Source organism: Mustela nivalis (assembly GCF_964662115.1).
Source record: "Mustela nivalis genome assembly, chromosome: 2".
Taxonomy (NCBI): Eukaryota; Metazoa; Chordata; class Mammalia; order Carnivora; family Mustelidae; genus Mustela; species Mustela nivalis.
This window is the reverse complement of record NC_139021.1, coordinates 15,795,346-15,819,998: the sequence shown is the minus strand read 5'-3', so window position 1 is coordinate 15,819,998 and position 24,653 is coordinate 15,795,346. Positions and strand designations below refer to the sequence as shown.

General features: G+C 37.2%; 1 long non-coding RNA gene across 1 annotated transcript in view; it reads left to right on the top strand.

Annotated features, from left to right (window-relative positions):
- Positions 1-24,653, top strand: part of LOC309860142 — a 33,380-nt gene that overhangs the window by 6,475 nt on the left and 2,252 nt on the right. Inside the window, exon 2 of the long non-coding RNA XR_014309187.1 lies at positions 12,170-12,312. This is a non-coding gene — a long non-coding RNA (uncharacterized lncRNA). The remainder of the gene's footprint in view (positions 1-12,169; positions 12,313-24,653) is intronic.

Here is a 24,653-nt window from a genome sequence, read left to right as displayed (position 1 = left end):
TTTCCAGTCTTCATGCTGGTGTTCAAGTTGTCACCTATTTATAGCACCTTTACACTCAGTATCTCTACATGTCCAGTCTTTCCCATTCTTCAGGGTCCAGCTCAAATACCTTCTCATTCCTTGAAGATGCTTTCACAGAAGATATGACCTCTTTTCCTGAATTCGCGCATCCATGTCTCGGAACCTCCTTGTGTTCTAGTGCATGGGAGGGGTGGGGGCTAGTTAGTGGGTTAGGCCTAACTTATAAACAACTTAATGGTAGCTTCCCTGTCTAATTCATTTTTGTTTTCCCTTAGCAGCCAACAGAGTATCCTGTATATATACACATTCAGTACATTTGTTGAATTTTTAAACTAAGTAGCCAACCATTATTTTTTCCTGCTTTATTGAGGTACAATTGGCATACCAAAAAACTGCATATAATTGATATACATCATTTGGTAAGTTTGGATATATATATATATATATTTGTTATACCATCACCAAAGTCAAGGTAATAAACATATCTATCACTTTCAAAAGTTTCCTGTGTCCCTTTATTTTTTGTTTGGTTTGGGTTTGTTATATTAGGGTGTGTGTGTGAGGTACATGACATATACCTTCTTAACAAGTTTTAAGCACATAATTCCTTGTTGTTAGCTTCAGGCACCATGTTATATAGCAGATCTCTGGAATTTATTCATCATGTATAGCTTTAACTTTACACACTGAACAACTCCTCTATTCCTCTCCCCACCACCCCCTAGTAACCACCATTCTGCCAATCAATATTTGATTTTATGATATACTGCCATTTGAGTGGAAAAAAGAGCAGTAATCTTAAGGAACTATCGTTATAATAAGACTAAGTTACTTTGCCCCAAGTCCCAGCAAAATAAGAAAATGCTATATGATTGTTAAGGAAAAGATAGAGAGTGCACAGACTGAAAAGTCCTATTAATATTGAGAAGCTGTAACCCATTATTGTATCCTTTGAATAAATAGAGCAGAGGTATTGGAGTCTGATTAACTTGGACTAGTATCTTGCCTCAGCCCCTTACCAGCTGCATATCCTTGGATCAAATAACCTCTTTGACCCTCAGTGTTCTTCTTGGCAAAATTTAAACAATAATGGTACTTATCTCTCAAAGCTGTTTGTGTAATTAAGCAAGATAATCTATATGAAGAGTTTTGCAGAATGCCCGGAATACATCATATACACTCAGTAAATGGTACTTTCTTTTTTATTATCAGTGGTGAGAGCTGTGTTAATCAGTTGCCTAGAGCACTAGATTTGGACCAGAGAGGGCTGGAGGTTCTTATTATTAAGAAATGATGAGAAAACACTTCCAAACTCAGTTTATTTGGCCAACATTAAACTCATACCAAGCAGGATAGGGTCAATACAAGAAAAGAAAATTCCAGACCAATATTCTTGATGAGCATAGATGCAAAAATATCAACAGACACTAGCAAGCTATATTCAGCAGCACTTTAAAAGGCAGACATCAGGGGCGCCTGGGTGGCTCAGTGGGTTAAGCCGCTGCCTTCGGCTCAGGGCATGATCTCAGGGTCCTGGGATCAAGTCCCACATCGGGCTCTCTGCTCAGCAGGGAGCCTGCTTCCTCTTCTCTCTCTGCCTACTTGTGATCTCTGTCAAATAAATAAATAAAATCTTTAAAAAAAAAAAATAAATAAATAAAATAAAATAAAAGGCAGACATCATAATCAAGTGAGATTTATTCTTAGGATGCAAGGATGGTTCAATATATGCAAATCAGTAAACACGATACACCACATTAATAAAATGGTGGATTAAAAACCATATAATAATCTGAGTAGATGCAGAAAAGGCATTTGACAAAGTTAGATATTCTTTATTGATACAGACTCAACAAATTAGGTATAGAAGGAATGTACCTCAACATAATAAAAACCATATATGACAAGCCCAAAACTAACAAATTCAACAGTAAGAAGCTGAAAGCTTTTGGTTTAAGATGAGGAAAAAACAAGAATGCCCACCCTCACCACTTCTATTCAACATAGTACTGGAATCTAAGAGCAATTAGGCAAGGAAAAGAAATAAAGTCAAGCAAACTGGAAAGGGAGAAGTTAAATTTTCTGTTTGTAGATGATATGATCTTATAGATAGAAAATCCTAATTTTCTAATCTAATTTTCTAATTAGAATTTCTTTTTTTTTAAGTTTTTTTTAAGGTTTTATTTATTTATTAGAGAGAGATCACAAGTAGGCAGAAAGAGACAGAGAGAGAGAGAAGCAGGCTTCCTGCTGAGCAGAGAGCCCGATGCGGGACTCGATCCCAGGACCCTGAGATCATGACCTGAGCTGAAAGCAGCGGCTTAATCCACTGAACCTCCCAGGCGCCCCTCTAATTAGAATTTCTAATCCTAATTTAATCTAATCCACCAAAACACTGTTGGAACTAATAAACAAATTCAATAAAGTTACAGGAAACAAAATCAATATACAAAAATTAGTTGTGTTTCTATACACTAAGAATGAACTATCTGAAAAAGAAATTAAGAAAACTATCCCAATTACAATAGCATTGAAAAAACAAAGTATTTAGGGATAAATTTAAACAAGGAGATGAAGAATCTATATAATAAAAACTAGAAGATGTTGATGAAGAAATTGAAGACACAAATAAATGAGAGCTAGCCCATGATCATGGGTCAGAGAATTAATATTGTTAAAATGTCCATACTACTAAAAGCCTCTATAGATTCAATGTAGTGGCTATCAAAATTCCAATGGTATTTTTCATAAAATTATTTTTAAAAGTCCTAAAAATCATATGAAAACACAAGAGATTCTGAGTAGCCAAAACAATCTTGAGCAGAAAGAACAAAGCTGGAGGCATCATACCTCCTGGTTTAAAACTTTATTAGAGCTTTAGTATTCAAAACAGTAGCTGTTGCTCTGGAATTTACTCATCATGTACAACTATAACTTAACACACTGAACAACTCCTCTATTCCTCTCTTCCCACCTCCCAGTAACAGCCATTCTGCCAATCAATATTTGATTTTATGATATACTGCCATTTAAATGGCAAAAAAGAGCAGTAATCTTAGGGAACTATCATTATAATAAGACCAAGTTACTTTGCCCCAAGTCCCAGCAAGATAAGAAAACACTATATGATTATTAAGGAAAAGATAGAGGGTGCATGGACTGAAAAGTCCTATTAATATTGAGAAGGTAACCCAATACTGTATCAGCATAAAAACAGACATGCAGATCAATGAGACAAAATAGGGAGCCCAGAAAAAATCCACACATACATGGTCAACTAATCTTTGTCAAAGGTACCAAGAAGGGCACCTGGGTGGCTCAGTGGGTTAAAGCCTCTGCCTTCCACTCAGGTCATGATCCCAGGGTCCTGGGATCAAGCTCCGCTTTGGGCTCTCAGCTCAGCAGGGAGCCTACTTCCCCCACTTCTCTCTGCCTGCCTGTCTGCCTACTTGTGATCTTTCTCTGTGTGTCAAATAAATAAATAAAATCTTTAAAAAGAAAAAAAGAAAGAAAAGACAAAGGTGCCAAGAATACACAATGCACAATGAAAGAAAGTATAATCTCTTCAATATGTGGTGTTGGGAAAACTAGATATCCACATGCAAAAGAATGAACTTGAACCCTTACAACATACACAAAAATCAATTCAAAGCAGAATAAAGACTTAAATGTAAGACATGAAACTATAAAACTCCTAGAAGAAAAGATAAGGGTAAGCTTCTTGACACTGGTCATATAACACCAAAGTACAGGCAACAAAAGCAAAAGTAAACAAGTGGGAATACATTAAAGTTAAAAGCTTCTGCACAGCAAAGGAAACAATCAACAAAATGAAAGGGCTATCTACAGAGTAAGAGAAAATATTTGCAAACTATATATCTGATAAGGGGTTAATATCCAAAGTATATAGGGAACTCTGTAACTCAATCACAAAAACAAAAATAATTTGAGAGACTCTGGGGAACAAATTTAACTTACCATCAACCTAATATAGACTGCTAAATGCGTAAGATGTTATGTACAAACCTAAAAGTAGCCACAAATAAAAAACCAGTACATATATGCAAAAAATAAAGAAAAAGGAATCCAAGTAAAAAGCACAACAAAACAAAACAAAAAATCTGCAAACCATGAGAAAAGAGAGCAAGAGAAGAAAGGAGCAGAGAAGAACTACAAAAACAACTATAACACAAGCTTAAAAATAGCAATAAGTACATAACCTATCAAGAGTTATTTGGGGGGGGGGTGGATTTATGGACATTGGGGAGGGTATGTGCTATGGTAAGTGCTGTGAAGTGTGTAAACCTGGCAATTCACAGACCTGTACCCCTGGGGATAAAAATACATTATATGTTTATAAAATTTTTTTAAAAAGAGTTATTTTGAATGTAAACAGACTCAGCACTTCAATGAAAAGACATAAGATGATAGAAAGGATAAAAAAAGAAAGACCTATTAGGATAAAAAAAGAAAGACCTATTAGGGTGCCTGGATGGTGTAGTCAGTTAAGCAATCAACTCTTGGTTTTAGCTCTGATAGTGATCTTAGAGTCTTGGGATCAAGCCCTGTGTCAGACTCCATGCTCAGCACAGAATGTGCTTGAGATTTTTCCCTCCCTCTGCCCCTGCTGCTCATGCTTTCTCTCTCTTTAAGATAAATAAATAAATCTTTTTTTTTTAAGACCCTTCTATATACTGCCTACAAAAAAACTCAGACTTAAAGATACAGCACGCAGATTGAGAATGAAGAGATGGAAAAGCATTTATCATACAAATGGGGGTGAAAATAAATCTGGGGTAGCAATGTTTATGTTGGACAAAATAGATTTTAAAACAAGAGACAAAGAAAGATACTATATAATCATAAAGGGGATGATCCAACCAGAAGATATAATAAGTGTAAATATTTACGTTCCCAACACAGGAGTACCCAAATACATACAGCAGCCAATAACAAACATAAAAGAAGTAATCAATAGTAATACAATAATAGTAGACTTTAACACCCCACGTACATCAGTGGATAGATCATTCAAACAGAAAATCAGCAGAAAAGAAGACATCCAGATGGCCAAAGACACACGAAAAAGTACTCCACATCACTTGGCATCAGGAAAATACAAATAAAACCACAATGAGATATCACCTCACACCAGTCAGAATGGCTAAAATTAACAAGTCAGAAAAAGACAGACGCTGGTGAGGATGCAGAGAAAGGGGAACCCTCCTATACTGTTGGTGGGAATGCAAGCTCGTGCAACCACTCTGGAAAACAACATGGAGGTTCCTCAAAAAGTTGAAAATAGAGCTACCCTATGACCCAGCAATTGCACTACTGGTTATTTACCCTAAAGATACAAACGTAGTGATCCAAAGGGGCACGTGCACCCAAATGTTTATAGCAGCAATGTCTACAATAGCTAAACTATGAAAAGAACCTAGAGTTCTTTCCATCAACAGATGAATGGATAAAGATGTGGTATATATACACAATGGAATACTATGCAGCTATCAAAAGAAATGAAATCTTGCCATTTGCGACGACGTGGATGAAACTAGAGGCTATCATGCTTGGTGAAATAAGTCAATCAGAGAAACTGTCATATGATCTCCCTGATATGACGAAGTGGAGATGCAATGTGGGGGGTTTGGGGGGTAGTAAAAGAATAAATGAAAGAAGATCGGATCGGGAGGGAAGCAAACCATAAGTGACTCTTTATCTCACAAAACAAACTGAGGGTTGCTGGGAGGTGGGGTTATGGACATTGGGGAGGGTATGTACTATGGTGAGTGCTGTGAAGTGTGTAAACCTGGCGATTCACAGACCTGTACCCCTGGGGATAAATACATTATATGTTTATTTAAAAAATTTAAAAATTTTTTAAAAAGAAAAAATCAGCAGAGACAGTAGCTCTGAATGACACATTAGACCAGATGGATCTAATATATATATTCATAACATTCCACCTAAAACAGCAGAATACACATTCTTTTCAAGTGCACATGGAACATTCTCCACAATACATCATATATTAGGCCACAAAACAAGTCTCAACAAATTCAAAAAGATTGGAGACATATAATGCATCTTTTCTGACCACAACACCATGTAACTAGAAACCAACAACAAGAGAATGTCTGGAAAGAGCCCCAAAATGGAGGTTAAATAACGTGCTATTAAACAATGAATAGATCAACCAAGGAAATCCAAAGAGGAAATCCAAAAATACACGAAGATAGATGAAAATGAAAACACAATGGTCCAAAATCTTTGGGATGCAACAAAAGCTGTTCTAAGCGGGAAGTTTATAGCAATACAGGTCTACTCAAGAAGTAAGAAAGGTCTCAAATAAACAACCTAACTTTACACCTAAGAGAGCAGGAAAAAGAAGAATAAACAAAATTTAAAACCAGGAGGAAATAAATAATAAAGATTAAAGCAGAAATAAACAATATAGAAACTAAAAAACAATAGAAGGACTCAATGAAACCAGGAACTGGTTCTTTCCCCCCCCCCCCTTTTTAAAAATTAACATATAATGTATTATTTGTTTCAGGGGTACAGGTCAGTGAATCATCAGTCTTCCACAACTCACAGCACAGCAGTTTCCATAACACATACCCTCCCAAATGTCCATCACCCAGGCACCCTATACATCCTACACCCCTCCCTTCCAGCAACCTTCAGTTTGTTTCCTGAGATTAGGAGTCTCTTATGGTTTGTCTCCCTCCCCTGTCCCATTTTGTTTCATTTTTCCCTCTTTCCCCCCCACAATCCCCTGCCCTACCTCTCAAATTCCTCATATCAGAGAGATCATGTGACAATTGTCTTTCTCTAATTGACTTATTTCGCTTAGCATAATACCCTCTAGCTCCAACCACGTCGTTTTTTAATGGCTGCATCGTATTCCATTATATATATATATATATATATATATATATATATATATATATATGGATATATATATATGTCCATATATATATAGATATATAGATATATCTCATGTCTTCTTTATCCATTCATCTGTTGATGGACATCATCCTGGCCCTTTCCATAGTTTGGCTATTGTGGACATTGCTGCTATAAATATTGGGGTGCACACATCCTTTCAGATCACTACATTTGTATCTTTAGGGTAAATACCCAGTAGCACAATTGTTGGGTTGTAGGGTAGCTTTATTTTCAACTTTTTGAGGAACCTCCATACTGTTTCAGGAGCTCGTTCTTTGAAAAGATCAACAAAAGTGATAAAACTTTAAGCCAGCCTCATAAAAAGAATGGGTTGTGGGGAGATGACTCAAATAAACAACATCAGAAGTGAAAAAGAAGAAATAATAATTACCACCACCACAGAAATAGAGGATTATAAGAGAATATCATGAAAAATTATATCCCAACAAATTAGACAGCCTAGAAGAAATGGATAAATTTGTAGAAACATATAACTTTCCAAAGCTGAATCCAAGAAGAAATAGACAATTTGAACAGACCTATTACCAGCAACAAAATTGAATCAGTAATCAAAAAACTCCCAACAAACAAAAGTCCAGAATCAGACAGTTTCACAGGTGAATTCCACCAAACATTAAAGAAGAGTTAATACCTATTCTCTCAAACTTTTCCACAGAGTAGAAGAGGAAGGAAAGGGTCCAAATTTATGAGGCCAGCATTACTCTGATAACAGCCACATAAAGACACTACATAAGAAGAGAACAGCAAGCCAGTATCTTTGATGAATATAGATGCAAAAATCCTCAACAAAATGTTAGCAAGCCGAATCCAACAATACATTAAAAAAATTATTCACCATGATCAAGTGGAATTTATTCCTGGGATACAAGGGTGGTTCGGTGTTTGTAAATAATTATTGTAGGGCGCCTGGGTGGCTCAGTGGGTTAAGCCGCTGCCTTCGGCTCAGGTCATGATCTCAGGGTCCTGGGATCGAGGCCCGCATCGGGCTCTCTGCTCAGCAGGGAGCCTGCTTCCCTCTCTCTCTCTCTGCCTGCCTCTCTCTCTACTTGTGATCTCTCTCTGTCAAATAAATAAATAAAATCTTAAAAAAAAAATAATTATTGTAATACAAAGTATGACATCAACAAGAGAAAGGAGAAAAAAACTCTACGATTATTTCAATAGATGCAGAAAAACTATTTCACAAAGTATGACATCCATTCTTGATTAAAAGCCCTCAACAAAGTTGGTTTAGCAGGAACATAGCTCAATGTAAGAAAGGCCTTAGGTGAAACAACCACAGCTTACATCAAACTCAGTGGTGAAAAACAGAGTTTTTCCACTAAGGTCAAGAACAAGACAAGTATGTTCACTCTCACTACACTTTTATTCAACATGGTAGTGGAAGTCCTAGCTGTAGCAGTCAAACAAACAAACAAACAAACAAAAAAGAAGTAAAAGGTATCCAAATTCATAAGGAAGAAGTAAAACTTTCACTATTTGCAGATAACATGAAAATATATATAAAATAACCTAAATACTACACACACACACATACAATTAGAACTGATACATGAATTCAGTGAGGTCGCAGGTTACAAAATCAATATACCGAAATCCATTGCATTTCTATACATTAATAATGAAGTAGCAGAAACAGAAATTAAGAAAAGCCATCAAAGAAATCCCATCTACAATTACATGAAAAATAATAAAATGCCTAGGAATAAACATAACCGAGAAGTGAAAGTCCTGTACTCTGAAAACTATAAGACATGTTGAAAAAAATTGAAGATGACACAAGCAAATGGCAAGTTATTCCATAATCATGGGTTGGAAGAACAAATACTGTTAAAATGTCCATACTACCCAAAGCAATCTACATACTTAATGCAATTCCTATGAAGATACCAATAGCATTTTTCACAGATCTATAACAAATAATCCTAAAATTTGTGTGGAGCCACAAAAGACTCCAAATAGACAAAGAACTCTTGAAAAAGAATGAAGCTGGAGGTATCAGAATCCCAGATTTCAAGATATACTATGAAGCTGTAGTAATCAAAATAGTATGGCACTAGCACAAAAACAGACACATAGATCAATGTAACATATCCATTCGTCTGTTGAAGGGCATCTCAGCCCTTTCCACAGTTTGACAACTGTGGGCATTGCTGCTATGAACATTAGGGTACATATGGACCTTCTTTTCACTACATCTGTATCTTTGGAGTAAATATCCAGTAGTGCAATTGCAGGGTCATAGGGTAGCTCTATTTTTAATTTTTTGAGGAATCTCCACAATGTTTTCCAAAGTGGCTGCACCAACTTTCCTTCCCACCAACATTGTAAGAGTGCTCCCCTTTCTCCACATCCTTTCCAACATTTGTTGTTTCCTACCTTGTTAATCTTTGCCATTCTAACTGGTGTAAGGTGGTATCTCAATGTGATTTTGATTTGAATCTCCCTGATGGCTAATGATGATGAACATTTTTTCATGTGTCTGTTAGCCATTTGTATGTCTTCATTGGAGAAGTGTCTGATCATGTCTTTTGCCCATTTTTTCACATGATTGTCTGTTTTTTGGGTGTGGAGTTTGAGAAGTTCTTTGTAGATGAATACCCAACTTCTGCATCAACATGGTTGGGACTGGAGGAGATTATGCTGAATGAAATAAGTCAAGCAGAGAAAGTCAATTATCATATGGTTTCACTTACTTGTGGAACATAAGGAATAGTATGGAGGACATTAAGAGAAGGAAAAGAAAAGTGAATTGGGGGAAACTGGAGGGTGAGATGAACCATGAGAGACTGTGAACTCTGAGAAACAAACTGAGGGTTTTAGAAGGGAGGGAAGTGAGGGAATGGGTGAGCTTGGTGGTGTGTATTAAGGAAGGCACGTATTGCATGGAGCACTGGGTGTCGTACATAAACAATGAATCTTGGAACACTGTACCCAAAACTAATGATGTGTTAAATACAGTTTTCTTTTCATGATTAGTGGTTGTATTTTCCTAATTGTTCTATGTATACTTTAGAAAGTATTACACTGTTCAAATGATAGATATAAAACTCATGTTTTTTTTTTTAAGATTTTATTTATTTGACAGAGAGAAATCACAAGTAGATGGAGAGGCAGGCAGAGAGAGAGGAGGAAGCAGGCTCCCTGCTGAGCAGAGAGCCTGATGCGGGACTCGATCCCAGGACCCTGAGATCATGACCTGAGCCGAAGGCAGCGGCTTTACCCACTGAGCCACCCAGGCGCCCCACTCATGTTTGTTCAATATGGTGTGTGGTATCATTTATAGAGTTTGGGCATGGGCTTTTGTTAGGGAATCTATGATAAAATTGTGTCTACAGAAAAATCAGAATAAATTTTCAACATTGCAAAAAATAAAAAACCTAATGATATATTTTACGGTGACTAACATAACACAATAAAAAAAAAAAAAAGAATACAGAGCCCAGAAAGATTAATGCAACATAATTGAGAGCCCAGAAATAAATCCATGGTTATATGGTCAATTAATCTTCAATGAAGGAGGCAAGATTATGCAATGGAAAAAAAAAAAACAGTCTCTTCAACAAATGGTGTTGGGAAAACTGGACAGCTGCATGCAAGAGGATGAAATTGGATCACTTTCTTACACCATATACAAAAATAAACTGAAAATGGATTAAGGACCTGAATGTGAGAACTGAAATCAGGAAAACCCTTAAAGACAGCCCAGGTAGTAATTTCTCTGACATTGGCCATAGGAACATTTTTCTAGATATGTCTTCTATGGCAAGCAAAACAAAAGAAAAAAAAAGCCATTAGGACTATATTAATATAAAACTTGCACAGCAAAGGAAACAATCAACAAAATTAAAGGACGAGGTACTGAATGGGAGAAGATATTTGCAAATGACATATCTGACATATCTGATAAAGGATTAGTATACAAAATATATGAAGAACATATACAACTCAACAGCAAAAACAAAAACAAATACAAAAATCAGATTTTTTTAATGGGCAAAAGACATGAACAGATATTTCCTCTGAAAATACATACAAATGGCCACCAGGCATATGAAAAAGTTGTTCAGTTGTTCAACATCACCAGTCACCAGGAAAATGCAAATCAAAACCACAATGAACTCTCACTTCACACCTGTTAAGATGGCAAGTATCAAAAGATAAGAGATAACAAGTGTTGGAGAGGGTGTGGAGAAAAGGGAACTCTTATATGATGTTGATAGGAACTGATACAACTATTGTGGAAAAAGTATGTGGGTTCCTCAAAAAATTAAAAAAATAAAACTGCCATATGATCAAGCAATTCCCCTTCTGGGTGTGTATCTAAATGAAGTGAAATCATTGTCTTCAAGAAAATCTGCACTCCATGTTCATTGCAGTACAATAGCCAAGATATGGAAACAACCTAGGTGCCTGTCAACAGATGAATGGACAAAGAAAATGTGGTATATTGTTAAAATAAGATGGAGATCTCTGAGACAGACAAAACCATAGAAGCCACATAAGCAAAACTTAAACTACCTTATTTCGTGACTGTAAACAATACTTAACATAAGTTATTTCAAGTGTATGCCTCTGATCATCATAAGTGAAACTTAAATCGTCTTCCTAAAATGGTGTAAGATAGTATAAGTTAATCACTTTTAACTAATATCCTGCTAAATGGAAAATCCCACTGTAGTAACCACTTACTGTAAAGGTTAAACAATTTCTTCATTTTCACCTTAGAAGCCATACTGTAATGTCATGCTTATGAATGTTTATGAATTTGGGGTCTGAAGTTTCCCTGTTTGCAGTTTGTTTCTTGCTCCGTCAAACTTTCACATCAAGTTCTCAGAATTTTCTTTTGGCAATATATGTAGAAATATTATTTATCCATAAAAAAGAAGGAAATCCTGCCATTTGCAACAACATTGATGAACCTGGAGGATATTATGCTAAGTGAATAAGCCAGATGCAGAAAGACAAATGCTTTTTTTAAAAAATCATGCTGGACAACCTAAATATATACAATTTTTATTTCTAAATCACACTTCAATAAAGCTTAGGGGGAAAATGGTGAAAGGCTTATTTGGTGAAAGACTCGTGACTCTTTGACCTGCAAGTGGAAAGCAGTCCTAGAACAGAAAGTGGCAAAATGAAGTTGTGCTTACTACGATCTTTATCACCTTTTCAGATCCAATCAGGACTTCAATTTCCTGGAACTGTTTCCAGGACAGTCTCTGCTCCACCATTTGAAAAGAACTTCAAAGGACTAATATTAACCCATACTGGGTTCAGGAGAGAGATAACTCTACTTTCTACCTCCTCACTTCCCAGGTACTATAAAATTAGATTAGGTCTGCTGATCAGTTTCATTGTAATAGCAACCACTTTGTAGTATCACCACATGGAAGGCCCTATGCTAAGTAAATTGCAGACTTCATCTCATTTAATCCTCTTGGCTTTACAAAGTAGCTCTTTTTAAATCTCCAGCTTAAAGATCATAATAACATGAAGATTATAGTTTACCATCATTGAGTACTAACTGTGCTCCTGGTACTGTTCTGAACTTTTAGCAGAGATTACCTCTCTTTATCTTCATTAATAAACCCATTAGGTAGGAACTATTTTTAGTCCTTATTTTTTAGATGTGAAACTAGAGGTAAAGACAGGTTAAGGAACTTGTTCAAGGTCACGTAGCTAATAAATAATGGATGGCATTAGAACCTGTGGTCTCTGTGAATCCAAAGTTCAAGCTTTTCCCCCCCTCAAAGACCCAGCCAAGTTCAGACACAACATGTTGACCTTAGAGCCAAGTCACCACAGCCTTCTCTTTGTATGAGTTTCAAGGTGTTTCAAAATCATAAGTCTATCCTTCGTCTTGATAGCCCCAGTGGCAACTTCTCTTAGTAAATTATCTTTTGCCTGATTAGCTTCACTTTCATCATTACCCTTTTAACTGACCCAAATTATTTTTTTAATTAATATTGTCCCTGAAACACTGGAAAACACATCATTTGAGTAAAAATTATATAAAATAATATACACAAAAAAGATAATACACTAATATATATGTATTATATATATATATATATATATATATATATATATAATGGAATACTATGGAATACTATGCAGCCATCAAAAGAAATGAAATCTTGCCATTTGTGACGACGTGGATGGAACTAGAGGGTATCATGCTTAGCGAAATAAGTCAATCGGAGAAAGACAACTATCATATGATCTCCCTGATATGAGGAAGTGGAGATGCATCGTGGGGGCTTTAGGGGTAGGAAAACAATAAATGGGGATAAAAATACATTATATGTTTATTAAAAAGAGATAATACACTAAATACAGGGTTTATCAACACAAACCAAAATACTATAAATGTTAGAAGATTCATATATTTCAGTCTTCTTCATTTGCAACTGTTTATTGACAACCTTCTCTCTGCAGCACTGTCCTGGACACCCTAAGCTCTTGGTTTCATGACCTCCTCTTTCTCCAGTGATCTTTTGCTTGTCTGCTTTTCAGCCACTTACTCCAGTGGTTATACCTGGCCTTGTCACCACAAATAAGTCAACACCCTAAAATTCAACTACAGCACTTCTTCCCTCGATCATCACTCTCTACCCTTCAGAGCACTGCAACAGTTTGATCCTATCACAACCTCTAACCACTGACTCCACCACTTTCTCATTATTCATCCATCTTCTGGTGCTCTCCCTTCCTTTTGAACCCAGTTTAAATCCCTTCACATTTTAATCACTCCTTTGGAAACACCATGAACTTGCTTGCCCCCTATCTCTCTATTCTTCTTGTTTGGCAGAATAACTCCGGCTAAACTCAAATATTGGTCAGATACCCACACCAGCTCCTGGGAAGCAGCATGTATTTGGAAAACATCACAGCCTTCTTCACCTGTCCCCACTACTGGGGCTTCTCTCCCTTTACAACAGATGGAGTGTTCCTGCTCTTTCTTTTTCTTTTTTCTTTTTTTTTTTTATTTAAGTATAATTGACACACAATGTTACATTAGTTTCATGTGTACAACATAATGATTCAACAACTCCATGCATTATGCTGTGCTCACCACAAGTGTAGCTACCCTCTGTTACCATGCAACACTATTCACTACCACTGGTATATTCCCCATGCTGTACCTTCTTATTCCTGTGACTTATTCATTCCATAACTGGAAGCTTTTATCTCCCATTGCCCTTCACGTATTTTGTCCATCTGCCATCTGGAAACCATCAGTTCTTTGAAGTCATAGGTCTGATTCTGCTTTCTGTTTGTTTATTCATTTTTTTTTTAGATTCCACATATAAGTGAAATATTATGGTATTTTTCTTTCTTTGTTGTATTTCACTTAGCATTATATGCTCCAGGTCCAACCATGTTGCTGTAAATGGCAAAATCACATAGTTTTTTAAGTGATGCATGATATTTTATTGTCTGTGAATATATAAATAAATATATATTTATATGTACATAAATACACACACACACACACACACACACACACACACACATACGTATATACCACACACTTATCCCTTCATCTATCAATGGATACGTGGGCTGCTTCCCATATTTTGACTATTGTAAATAATGCTACAATAGTTTCCTGTTCATATCAGGCATATTTTGTGGATATTGCCTGCTCAGGAAGACCATTTCTAAAATTAACATCTTTAATTAACTAAATTTTTCTTGCATCTTTAAGTTCTTTCTCTGGATACTTAGCCCAAGCATAAATCATCTTCTATTATGTTTCACCTCAAAAACAGAACAAATTCTCACTTAAACACATTCATCTACAGCTACAGCCCATTTTTCTGTCTCACGTCAGGGCAGAACTTCTGGAAGAGGTATTCATGGTTTTCATCTCCACATCCTCATTTCCCATTTACTCTTTAATGCACTCAGTTAGTCCTTCATCCCTGCCCCACTCTGCTGAAATTGCTCTTATCTGATGAATAATAGGATCTATGTTGCTAAACCCAATGTTTATTTAACTGTTCCAATTTTCTTCTAAATTTCAAAGTTATGTGAAATAGCAAATGACACCCTCAATTCTAGAAGTGCGGTCTTTTTTAAAATCTTGGAAAACATTGAATTTGCTGTTTTTCTTACCCACTTACTGGCTTCCTTCTTCTGAGTCTTCCCTAAAGTTTCTTCTGCATTACCTCCCTGTGTTCCAGGCACTACTTCTAGCCGTCCTCTTTCTCATTTCAGTCTACTGTTCTCAGTCAGTCCCACAACTATAAATGCTGTGAGTACGTCTCTGACACCCAGATCTCCATATCCAGACTAACACGTCCAAATTCATGCATCTAGCTGCTCACTTGACATTTCCACTTGGATATACAATACACATTTCAAATGTGACATAAGCAAAGGACATGTGATTTTACCATTTATTCTTGATGAGACCCTAGATAAGCAGCACCAGCATGTACCCAAATCCTTGGGTCAAAATCCTAGAAGTGAAATGTGTATCACAGGTAAATCTGTAGAGGCGGAAAATAGACTAGTAGTGATTATCCATGTGTACTAGGTTGAATGATGGCCTCAGGAGTTTATAAATGTAACATTATTTGGAAAGAGGGTCTTTGCAGTTGTTATTAAATAAAGTATCTTGAAATGAGATCATCCCTGACTTCCCAAGTGGACCCTAAATCCCATGACAAGTGTCCTTATATCAGAAAGGAAGAGAGGACATGGGAGAGAGTGGACAGCATGTGAGGATAAAGACCAAGATTAGAGTGAAGCAGCCACACGTCATGGAACACCTAGAGCTGCCAGAAGCCAAAAGAGGCAAAGAAATATTTTCCTCTGGAGCCTTTGGAACTCACACAGTCCTGCCAATAACTTGATTTTAGACTTCTGGCCTCCAAAACGGAGAAGGAATAAATTTTTGTTGTTATAAACTACCAAGCGCTTGGTGATTTGTTCCATGAGCCTAGGAGCCTATTTCAGTGGGGCTGGGGAGAGAGGGGAGTCGACTGCCAATTGGTGTGAGGTCTGTTTTTGGAGTGATAAAAATGGTCTAAAATTATATTGTGGTGAAGGTTGCACAACTCTGTAGTTATACTAAAAACCATGAAATTGAAGGCTTTAAATGGATGGACTTTTATTGACATATGGCTTATATCTAAATAAGATTAAAAATAAAACCCTTTGGAGTGATCTTTTAATCTTCTCTCTTTTATTCTCACATCTAAATCCACCAGCCAATCTTTGGGCTCTCTCCCAAAATGGGTCTCAAATCCGACCACTTCTCATCATCTCCATGGCCACCATCTTAGTGCATGCCCATCATTTCTGGTCTATATAACCACAACAGCATAAATAATTTCCCTATTTCTACTTGAGCTTCATCCAAATCCATACTCCTTAAAGCAAACAAAATGGTTATCTTAGAACACAAATGTAACTCTCTTGCTTAATCTCTTCTCTGCCTGCTCCTGTGGCTTTCTTCTCCACTTAGAATAGAATCTAAACTCCTCACCAAGATCTACTGGTCCTTATATGACCTATCTGGTCTGCGTTTATATCTGAAACCTCATCTCCTTACATGCTGCTCTTTGTTCTACACTTTAGCCACACAAACATCCTTTATGATCCTGGGACAGACCAATATTGTCCCTGTCTTAAGGCTTTTGCCCCTCTGTTCCTTCTGCAAATGCAACTTTCCATGACTGTCTTTTTCCTGTAAAAACCTTTTCTGACCATCTTATATAGTATTGTCTTTCTCTCATTTACTCTCAACTATATTACTTTATTGTTTATCAATTTTTGTTTTCTGAAATAACCTTGTTCATTTAATTGTGTATTTATTTATAGTGTATTTCACCCTGGTAAAGATAAGCTCTGTGGGAATAGGAACTTTGTTAACCTTGCTCACTGCTGTATCCGCCCTCCTATCACAGTGCCTGACAACAGAGATGTCAGAAATACTCAAAATAATGAATTACTCCCTTATTCTAGAAATGCTGTCTTTTTTGAAATCTTGGAAAACACTGGATTTGCAGTTTTTCCTACGCTCTCATTGGCTCTAATATTCAAAATAGAATAGTCTTCACCCAGAACAAGTCTGATGACCATCCCACAGTGAGAAATTGCTGGGGAACATGTCTTCCCCAAGCCCACACTGGTTAAGCAGCTGGAATGACTGAAGGGATAGTGAGGCCCATGAGTGATACGGGAGCTCATGACCTTTCATGACCTTTGATGACCTCTCCTTGGATGCAAAAACAGGTTCAGAGAGCTCTGGCCTCTTTGGGCAGCATCCCTGAACCAATTCCCATCTCTTCACATTACATCTTCCTTGTTCTTGTTCTTTTTGATTTCCAGATTCCAGTCTCTGACTGCAAGTTTGGTGCATGCCTACCACCCAACAGTCTTGACCTTCGTAGTGTGTTGAACCATTCCTCTCACTGAGCCCAGTGCTCTGCACAATCCTCAGGGTCCTCTGAATCCCAGAGTAAGAAATTCCCTCCCCAGCTCTGGTCTCCCAGATGCCCCTGCCCCTTGCTTTCTCTGAAATCCCCCTTCTCCACCACAGAGGAATTCAGGCAATGGATATCAAGTTAACCAAGAGATAGGACAGCAGAAGCAGAAGGACAGCAGGGATTGGTGTCAGTCATAGCCCTACCATTTACTCTTTGTGTGACCTTGAGCAAATTAATGTTTCTGAGTTTTTCTTTCCTCCCTTTCAAAACTTCTAAAGCAATATATACCTTACAAGGTAGTTGAGATGATAAAGAAAGGTCTCTTTTTTTCTGTCCAGAAGTGTTAAATCACTATATTAATATGCCTGAAACTAGTATTACTCTATATGTTAACTGGAATTTAAATTCTAATTTTTAAAAAATTAAAATATTAAAAAAAAGAAAAAGCATCTGTTGACACCTTTTTCTCTCATCCTCTTTCAGTGTTTCTGACTCATTGAATAGTCTTATTACCACCAACCCAGTCTTATTACCATTATCAAGCCAACAACCTGGACAATCTTGTTTACAATTTCTCCAAATCTGTTTCCTGTTGTCCCAAAGCCAAGCAACTCTCATTCAAGCCCACTTCTGTCCATTGCACTGGCATTGCTCTGGTCTAGACGGTCATCTCCTACCCTGCATACAACAGTCTCCTAACCAGTCTCCTAATACCAGATCCATTCAGCAGCCATAGCCCTTCATAAAACACAAATTTAAGTATCGCATTTACTTCCTTAAAACTCATCACTGGCTTCCTATTACTATCAGAATAAGGTACTGAATTAATGAAAAATAAAATTAAGTCTAAGTGTATATTGTAAACTATAAGTGTACTATAAAAATAGCAAATTTTATTTTCTAATTTTAGCCATGTAGTTAGTACATTAGGAATCTATTTTGAGCTTATAGCAACCATCACGGTGGCTCACATCTTTGGCATGTTTGGGTTCCTGGCTATTTGATGCAAATCCAAATGGTTATGCAAATACTTACATTCCCCTTATCTTTATCCTATAGGTTTCCTTAACTGATAAACACAGTGGAAAAGAGCACAGGCTCCTCGATGGCAGGGACATTCTCTGTCTCCTTCACCCTGCATCCCTTAGGCTTAGGCTGTAGGCACATACATACTGCACACTCATTTTCCTAATGGGCAAATTAGCCAGGTCTAATAAGAGCTCAGATGAAGCACTCCTATTACCCCCAGCAAATATCCTGAGCATCTCCAATGCAGATTTGTAATATTGACAATATTTAAGTAAATAGACAGTCTTTTATAAAAAAAAAAAAGAAACCATCAGTGTGGCAGTCATCAGGGAGGAACAAATGCAAGTAAATCAATTATCTTGTTGTTTAAAAGATTAGGCTAAGCGAACCAAACGGTCGCTTTCATTACAAAATTCCAATTCCAGGCACCTGGGTGGCTCAGTCTGGTTAAGCGCCCAACTCTTGATTTCAGCTCAAGGTCTGATCTCAGGGTCGTGAGATGAAGCCCCAGGAGAGCTCTGGGCTGGGCATGGAGCCTGCTTAAGCTTCTCTCTTTCCCCCTCCCTCTGCCCCCTCCAAACCCACTGATGAGCACTCATGTGCTCTCTCTCTCTCTCAAATAAAATAAATAAATAAAGTTCCAAGATTATATGTTAAGCATTTAGAATAGCAGGTCTGCAAGCTTACTAAGAAGTAATTGTGGTAGACATAAAAATGACTCCCCGAGATGTCCACATGTGAATCCCTAGGATATTACCTCACGTGGCAGAAAGAACTGAGCCAGTGTGATTAAGGATCCACGCATCGTCAGATTAACCTGGATTACCGAGGTAGGCCCAATCTAATCACAAACATCCCACAAAGGGGAAAAAAGGAGTCAAGGGAGACAGAGAAAAGGAGATGTGATTCTAGAATCAATGATGTGATTGCTGGCTGGTGTCACAAGCCCACAATTGTGCACAGCATCTAGAAGCTGAAAAAGATAAGGAAGCAGATTCTCCCCTAGAGCCTCCAGAAGGCCTGAGGCCCTGTCAACACCTTGATTTTAATGCCAGAAGACCTGTTTTGGATTTCTGACCTCCAGGCCTGTAAGATAATAAATTTGTGTTGTTTTAAGCTGTTGTTTAGAGTAATTTGTTACAGCAACAATAGGAAACTATTGCAACATTTTACTCTCAATTATCATAACTGGTTTCCTTGGTAATTTCCCCTGCAGTCTATTTTATGCATTTAAAAATTTTTTTCTGTTCTGCCACTTACCAGCTATTATGACCTACAGCAAATTATTGCCACTCTGCTTCTTCATCTACAAAATGAGAATATGAAATCCACACCCCAGAGCTGTTGTGAGAATTAAATAAGATAATTTATGTAAAGTTTACAGAACACCAGGCTCATAGTAGAACCAACAAAATGTTCTTTCCATTGCCCGTCTCTCCAAGCCCTTATGATTACAGATTTCCTAATGAATTTCAAGATGATAATCAGTGTGTGACATCAGGACACTTTCCAGACCCAACCAGTGCTGTTAAATCTTAATTGGAACTGCTGCTAAAAATATCTAACACCAGTTGCTTAATCTGACTTTGACCTTGAACTATTTAAGTACTGACAGTGTGTTTGGACGCCTAGTTCCAGTTTTGACTAGTATTTTCTGAATAGCTTTGGCTAGATAATTTACTGTTTCTATTTGCAACATTGCTCCCTTCCTCTTGAGTAACCTTCATTTAGACACATAAGTTCAAACATGATTTATAATTGATACAGTGATTAAGATAAAAATTAAGTGATAAGGTATTTTCCTAGAAAGGATACACAATAAATGTTATCATCTTAATGATTAAATTGTGCTTACTGAACCCCATATTCTGCCAGCGTCTTAAATGGTCCCTTGTTGTTAATTAGGTACCTTTGAAATCATTATCCTTTGGGTTTCCATTTGATATCAAGGAAGTGTGACATATTAAGTAGCTGGGCTATCCAGGTGTCAAAGGTTAGTGTGTTATAAATCAATAAGTATTTATCAAATTCTTACTTTTCTATAAAATCCTTGAGGGCAGGGATCATGTGTTTTTCATTCCTCCCATTTGTGGATTTCAAATTATCTGGAACATATAAAGTTCAGTGGCATGTAATCAAAACTTTAAAAGCAGGATAAGAAACCCCCAAATTACAAACAGATTATATTACAAAGGTTTCCCTTTTCTTAACATAGTTTTCTATAGAAATATGTATGGGTTTCTTTAGAAATAACTATGTAAATAGAAATGTAACAGAAATATGTTAATAATCATGACATATTACAATGTATCCTTATAAGTAGCTATCATGTTACATATATGTGAAGTTTCCAAGCTGGTGCATAAACTCCAGTTGATCCCATAATAAATAAAGTAACCAGGCTGCTACTTTATTTTAAATATCATTAAATATATTTTAATATATGATAAGGCTCTTAAGGATTGTCACTAGGCCAGGTTTCCCTACAAAGCAAAACTCTGATTCATACCACTGCTAATTCCCCAAGCAAGATCCTGAAGCTGGATTGGGACATAGAGAGAGAGAGAAGGCATAGGGCATTCTTATGGGTAGCATTCTGATGGCAGGAAAGGGGACTAAGAGACTTTAGTTTGCATTGTTCTGGCTCCCAGAAAACAATACTAATAATAGTCTCAGCCACAGTTAGTCTTTCTGATTTATAATGAATTTTCATGTGCAGTAGGCATTTATAACCTGGGGTCTGTGAGATGTCTAGTGGATCTGTGGAAGGAGTTCTGAAGTTCAGGAGTGACTCCTCTGAATGGTAGGCTAAGTCTAGACTATCTGCACAATTTTTTATCATTATCATTATGTTCAGTTAGCCTCTGAACACTTTTTTTTTTTTAAGAAGATGATTCTCAAAGGGCTCTGTGACTCAAACAAATTAATAGCCCAAGAGACAAGGTCTCAGTTGTACCCATAACCACTTGGTGGGGGAAATAATATAAGCACTATTATCCCATTCAGAAGCCATTGGTAACAGATAGTGGCCCCACAAAGTCCACCAGACCAGGTGAGTGAGGGTCAAAGTGCAAAGGAGTGTGAGCAGGACAGGTGGCTGGTGAGGAAAGAACTGGAAGGGATAAAAAAGGTAGGTAGAGGGAATTCCCACAGGAAAATCTTGTGAGAAAATGGAAAGAAGAAAGGGGAGATGGAGTGTACTTGAAGGAATGAGAAAAGCCTGAAAAATAGTAAGGCTATATTTTTATCTAAGGGACACAAAAAATACCTGTAAAAGGCACAGTCACTAGCTTAAGGAGCTCATACCCTTGATGGGGCATGGAGAACTTGGAACAAACACATAGACATAACACTACAAGTTGACTAAAAGTGAGTACTATTTTATGGATCCCACAGTAATGATGTCAGTGTACATAGCAGGGACCCAGTAAACATTTTTTTTAATTTTTTATTTTTTTATAAACATGTATTTTTATCCCCAGGAGTACAGGTCTGTGAATCGCCAGGTTTACACACTTCACAGCACTCACCAAAGCACATACCCAGTAAATATTTTGTACAACATTTTCATATTGATATCATGTTGTATATCATATTGATGGTAGATACCATGAGAATAAAAATAGAATTAGTGATCAATGTGTGGTACTGTTCACTGCCATACATGGTTAGGTAAAGCATGGATTAACAGAGGGAAAGCCAGAGAGCCAAGACCACTTTGGCTGTACCAGAAAAGATGGGTAATATTTTATGAGACAAAGATGCAGTCAAGGGAATGTTTAGACAAATGTTGGGGAATATAGTGATATTTTTTCTGATTAAAACTCAGGGAGTGAAAGCAGGAATGGGGTCCTATGAATCAAAATTCCTCATGTGACAGGGGAGGTGCTATGCCCATTACAAGTCCAGGGCTATAGTCAGCTCTCTTGACTCCTGGACTTAGAATTTCTCCACTACTCCATGCTTCCATGTTTTAAAGTATTGAGAAATAAAGCTAGGTAGATAGGGTGGGGCCTGATTAGCAGGGCATTGTATCTGGGAAAAGAGGTTTGGGTATTGAAAATCCAAGGTATGAATAGAGGAGCATCATAGAGGAGACTCTGGCCAGTGAAGGAAAACTAATCCTGGGTTTACACAATGAAGAAAGAATTAGTTCCATTCTACAATCAGTAAACACCTGATGGCTTGGCAAGCACCTAGCATCAGAATGAGAAATTTGGCATCTGGAGATTTAACATAAACACTAAAGATAACCAGGGCACACAGCAGTGTGGCCCAGACCTTGGACAGCAGCCACTCGAGCCTAAAGGATGATGGGTGTTAGCCAAACATTCATGAGTATCATCAAAGACACTTCCTAGTCACAGCACAGAAAGCACGGATAGACTGGATGTCTGTGGAGTACAGAGCAATTTCACATGCTTGACACATGAGTGGAAAATGGCCCTTTAAGAAAGTCTTATTAATCATTATTTTAAACTATGTGACTCACGATTTGTTTCCCCAAGCCCTGTAAGATGCCTTGTGCCTGAGATGCCAGCTTCACAATATAGCCTTCCATAGTCGTAGAAAACATGTTTCCCACAGATAAGATTCATGTGATGGCAAATCCATCACTTTACTCATTTTTAACCATCCCTCGACATGGTTTAGAATGGTTGCAAGCTTTTCCTTGACAACAGTTACCGTGACTGAATCACGGACTTCCGTAACACATTGAAGGGAAAGGCAAAAGATCCTTAGGTCATCCTTATATTTCTGTTTTAAAGGCAGAGTCATCAGGATTCAAGGCGTTTTTTCAGGAAAGATTTACATACAGTGAAAAGCACTGTACCTCAGTGTAAGTTCAGGGAGATTTCATGAAGGCATGCCACCCAACCTACCCATGTCCCTGTAAACAACAGAACATTTCAGTCACCTCAGGAAGTTTCCTCACACCCACTCCTAACCAAATTCTACCCCACGCCAGGCAATTGATGTTCAGACTTCTATCAGCATAAATCAGGTCTGCCTGTTCTAGTGCCTCATAAGCAGAATCGTGAACGGATACTGTTATTTGTCTGGCATTTTCAGTCTGCATACTGTTCTTCAGGATGTTGTCCATGTTGCTGTATGCGCGTCAGTAGTTCTTTTTGTTTTGGGGCAGTATGTCATTGTATAAATATACCACAGTTTGTTTATCCATTCTACTGTTGATGGACATTTGGATGGTTTCCAGATTTTGGAATTATAAATAAAGTAGCTATGAACAATCTCGTACTAAGTTTTTGTGGAAATGTGATTTAATTTCTCTTGAATAAACACATAAAAGTGGTTGTATTAAGCATAGGATAGATAGCTGTTTAACTTTATAAGAAGCTGCCAGTTTTCCAGAGAGATTATACCATTTTACATTTGCACCAACAACGTATGAGGATTTTGTTTCATATCCTTGTTAATGTTTGGCATTGTCGGTATTTTTCATTTAGCTATATAGTAGGTGTGTATTGGTGTCTCATTGTGATTTCAATTTGCATTTGCATGTTGAATGTTATACTGAGGGGCACCTGGGTGGCTCAGTGGGTTAAGCTGCTGCCTTCGGCTCAGGTCATGATCTCAGGGTCCTGGGATCGAGTCCCACATCGGGCTCTCTGCTCAGCAGGGAGCCTGCTTCCCTCTCTCTCTCTCTCTCTCTCTGCCTGCCTCTCTGTCTACTGTGATCTCTCTCTGTCAAATAAATAAATAAAATATTAAAAATAAACAAGAAAAAGAAAGTTATACTGAGCACTTTTATATGTGTTTATTGCCATTTAAACATCTTTGTATATGTGTGTGATATGTCTCTTTATGTGTGTGCCAGTTTTCTGAGTGGTAGGGCATTTTGTCTTTTTTATTTTTGATTTGCTAGAGAACTTTATGTGGCATTGTGAATATTTTCTTCCCATCTGTTTTTTTTTTTTTTTTGATAAGCAGAAAATTTTTATTTTGGGTGTCTAATTTACCAGGTCTCTTCTTTTTTTTTTTCTTTTAAAAATTATTATTTTTTTAATATTATGTTCAGTTAGCCAATAGGTTTTTTCTTCTATGGTTAGTGTTTTCTGTGTTCCAAGAAATCTTTGTCTATGCCAAGTTACAAAGATAATTGTTATGCTTTCTTCTAGAAACTTCATAACTTTAGCTTTTATGTTTAGATTGATGATCCATTTT